The sequence below is a fragment of the Colobus angolensis genome, unplaced genomic scaffold, assembly GCF_000951035.1.
Source record: "Colobus angolensis palliatus isolate OR3802 unplaced genomic scaffold, Cang.pa_1.0 Scaffold17, whole genome shotgun sequence".
In the NCBI taxonomy this organism is placed as follows: Eukaryota; Metazoa; Chordata; class Mammalia; order Primates; family Cercopithecidae; genus Colobus; species Colobus angolensis.
In genome coordinates, this window is record NW_012114821.1 from 2,219,654 (window position 1) to 2,223,947 (window position 4,294).

General features: G+C 49.6%; 1 pseudogene; it reads left to right on the plus strand.

Moving 5' to 3' along the window:
• Positions 1–1,633: 1,633 nt before the first annotated feature.
• On the plus strand, positions 1,634–2,593 carry LOC105509119 (annotated as a pseudogene).
• The last annotated feature ends 1,701 nt before the right edge of the window (positions 2,594–4,294 follow it).

The window sequence follows — 4,294 nt, forward strand, 5'->3', positions numbered from 1 at the left end:
TTCCTTCCTTCCTTCCTTCTTTCTTTCCTTCTTTCTTTCTTTCCTTCTTTCCTTCTTTCTTTCGTTTATTTCGTTTCTTTCTTTCTTTCTTAGATGGAGTTTTGCTCCTCTTGCCCAGGCTGGAGTGCAGTGGCACAGTCTCAGCTCACTGCAACCTCTGCCTCCTGGGTTCAAGCGATTCTCCCGAGTAGCTGGGACTACAAGTGTGTGCTACCACGCACAGCTAATTTTTGTATTTTTAGTAGAGACGGGTTTCTCCATGTTGGCCAGGCTGGTCTCAAACCCCTGACCTCAGGTTTGATGCACCCGCCTCGGCCTCCCAAAGTGCTGGGATTCCAGGTGTGAGCCACCACCCCCAGCCAGGAATTCTTTTTCTTTATAAATTACCCAGTTCCAGGTATTCTGTTATAAACAACAGAAAACAGATTAAGACAGAGCTATATTCTAGGTATTAGTTCTTTGCCAGATATGTGGTTTGCAAATATTTCAATAGTTCAGTATTTTCCATTTCAATCTAGGAGCTGTTCTGAGTTAATTCTTGTATAAGTAGTTTAGGTCGAGGTTACCTATGGACAGCCGGTTGTTTCAGTACAGTTGTTAATATGACTCTCCTTCCTCCATTAAATTGCTTTTTACTTCTGCCAAGCATCCACTGGCTGTGCTGTGAGGGGCTGTTTCTAGGCTCCTTGTTCTGTTCCATCCGTCTATGTGTCTGTTCCTCTGCCAGGACCACAGTCTTCATTACAGTAGCTATACGGTAAGTCATGAAACTAGATAGAATAATTTCTTCCATTTTTTAAAAGTTATTTTAGCTATTCTAGTTCCTTTGCCTTTTCATATACATTTTAGAATAATCTCATCTATATGTAGAACAGCTTTTGCTGGGCTTTTGATAGGGATTGCATTTAAAGTATGTCAAGTTGGAGAGAACTGACACCTTTCCTATGTTGAGTCTTCCAATCCACTGACAGCCTATATCTCCATCGATTTAGGTTTTTTTTTTCTTATTTCAATAGCATTTTATAAGTTTCAGCATACAGATACTGTACATGTTCTTTTTTTAATTTCCTTTGGAGTAACTGCAAAAAGTATTCTGCCTTTCATTTCTATTTCCTCTTGTTCATTGTTAGTACATAAAATATAATTGAGTTTTATGTGTTAATCTTGTATCCTGTGACATTGCTAAACTTACTAGTTCTAAGAATTTTTTTTTTGTAGACTCATTGAACCAGCAGGCCTGCCCCAAAACATCTCCCAGACTTACTCTCACACGTGAATTATGGAAAATTGGCTTATTGGTTGTGGTATTGGTTGCAGGGCAAAAGACAGAAAACCACCACAATGTCCACCGGCAGGAGACTAGTTAAATAAATTACCATCAGCCAGCCCGATGGTCAGCAGTTTTAAAATAAGTTCTCCAAGATGTGCGTTAAGTGACTCATACAAAATGTGTGAAATTTGGAGCAAAATTGAAAATAAATTAGACTCCATACCCTTATGTGATTGCATTCCCATAAAGGACCCTGGAAAGGATAAGTCAGCAGGCCTGACCGCTGGCGGGAGCTGCCCTGGCGAGTGCCTGGGAAGTGGTGTGTGCCTTTATCCCACTATTTGAAGCATTAAGTCACCTGAGATGGGAAGGATGGAAACCCCTGCCTGTAGGCAAGGGCCCCTGCTGCCCCTCCCATGGCCTGTCCCCTCCATGGGGCACTGCTCTCTCTCCTGTAGTCCTGCCCACTCCACCTCCCAGTGGGGAGCAGTGGTCCCCATTCCACCAGAAACATGAGCTGCCCTGCAGCCTACTTGCTGCTTCTTGGAAGACCCAGACCAAAAAATCAAAGGAGCACCCTGGCTGGATTCTGGAATGTTCCAGAGCTCTCTGGATGTGACTTCTTTCTGAGCTCGTCCCCAGAGCTCTTGGAGGCCCACAGCTTCCCTAGTTTTGGGGGTGGCACCCCACAAGTTCCCATCCCTGGCCTCGTAGGTCAGGCCTCCTCCCTGACAGCAGCCTGCTGCCCACACGGGGTGAAGGTGCAGGCAGGGCAGGGACCTGGCACCACCCACAGACCCTGGTCTGAGGTCACAGGTGGGGTTTTTCACCTGTGGCACCTTCCAGGTGGGGACTTCCTCCTCAGGGCCTCAGGGCGACCCCTGCTGTCAGGAAGGGTCTCTTGACCCGGGAGGAGGGGTGGGGTTTCCTTCTCTGGAGGCTCCTGGATCAGGGATATGGGTCAATGAAAATGAAAGAAACACTGTCTTCTATTTTTTCCTCCCAAAACTACAGATGTATTGCCCACGTGACTGTAAAACATAAATCAGATTATGAGCCTTCCTTCATTAAAGTCCCCCAGGAGGCCCCGTATGTTCCGACAGCCTTGCCTGTGTCTGTTCTACTCTTTCAAAGGCCTGAAGTCATCCTGTGGCCTTGGCACTAATGGAGGAGTGTGACGTGGCCGTGCGCAGGGAGGCTGGTGCAGCCCCCCGAGGAAAAGCAAAACCCTGGGCCCCTGGACCTGGGCCCACGGCAAAGGAGGCTCAGGCTGAGAGGGGCTGTGGGGAACTGGCCCAAGGGAGAAGCCTACGGGGGTGGTGAGTGCGCCAGACTCAAAGCCAGAGTCCCACAGAGTCCCAGGGCTCTCTCCGCCTGTGTTAGAGTCTGACCTGCCCATTGAGGGGCTTTCGAGCCCTCTCCTGTGAGGGTGTAAGGACGGGGTCCCTGATGGCCTCTCAGAGCCCTGCCCCATCAGACAGGGTGCCCAGGCAAAGTTGAATTTCAGGTGAACAACAAATGATTTTTAGTACAAGCATGTCTCATGCAATATTTTAAACATTCAAAATTAATGGAGTATCCTATGTTTCTTCACTTTGGCTAAGTCTGGCAACCCTGTCTCTCTGCCTCTGCACCTGGCACAGGCCCAGGGCCCGTCCAGTGAGTGGCGAAGGAGGCCCTCACCGTTCCCCTGCACCGTAGAGTGTCGTGGCAGCTGGGGCGCTCTGCTTTGCTGTGGGGAGAGCAGCACAGTAGGGCCGCTTTGGGGACGCTGTGGCCACATCTACCCAAGCTCAATAGGTACCTTCCATATCCAGCAATTCCGCCCAGGTACACAGCCCGGGGAAGCGAAAACGTGTGTCCACAAAGAGACTTTTGTAAGTGTGTTAATTCCCAATCTGGAAGCGACACAGCTGTCCATTGACAGAAGACAAGATAAATAAGTTGTGGATATTCATCAGATGGAATGCTACTCAGCAACAGAAAAAGAACGTGGTACCAACGTGCACGCCAGCATGGATGCACCTTGCAGACAGGATGCTGAGCATGTGATGGAGGGCATCCTGTGCGACTCCACTGATAGAAAATTCAAAAGCAGAAAAGACCATTAGCTATTAGCCATGGAAGTCAGAACAGTGGCTACTTCAGGTGGGGGTGGCACAAGGGAACTCAGGAGTGGTCGCCTAGGTGTATACTGTTAGGGACAAACAGCCCCAAGAAGCTTCTCGGTGCTGCCCACCCCTCCCCACTCTGCGGCTCCTCTCTGTGCTGCCCCCAAGCCTCTTTACACTGCTAAGCCCTTATCTAGACGCCGCAGTGAAGCCAGCAGACTTTACCTATCAGGCCTTGCTGCTATAAAGCAAATCCCAATTACAAACCATGGAGACCACACAGGGGATGAATCCCAACTACAAACCATGGAGACCGCACAGGGGATGTCGTGGGAGGCATAAGCAAACTTTACCTGCACTCCCTGGTAGCATGAACGTCACCAGGTGGTATGTGGCAGAGTCGACCAACCAATGACCCCAGGGCCTCTCTCCCCCATGTAAACCCCTCATTGTGTAGGCTCAGGGCTGCCTCCTCTGTCTGTAATGGAGCAGCCGGCAGGTTCAATAAACTTACTTGCCTGAACTTGGGTCTCTATCTCTTGTCCTTTCTCTCGGCTGACCTTACATATTCGTGTGCAAGAATTCAGGGAACTACATACTCGAGGTAAGGGTGTTGCAGGCACCATCTGCTCAGGTGTTATGCTTCACTTTTAAGTGGTGAAAAACACAAACTGCAGCAGCAACAGCAACGCATTCAAAACATGCACAAAGATAGAGAGAAGCCGGGTCCTGGAGGGCCCCAGCTGTGTGACTGAAGACAATGGCGTCCTGCGCTCATGACCGATGGGAAGAGCCTTTGCAGCTGAGCATGGCTGTCAAGTGGCCAGAGGTGTCCTGCAGCCTGGGATGGGAGGGGAGTGGGTGGGGGAGGCAAGGAGACCAGGGGCAGGCTGGGCACTGGTCCGAACAGAGG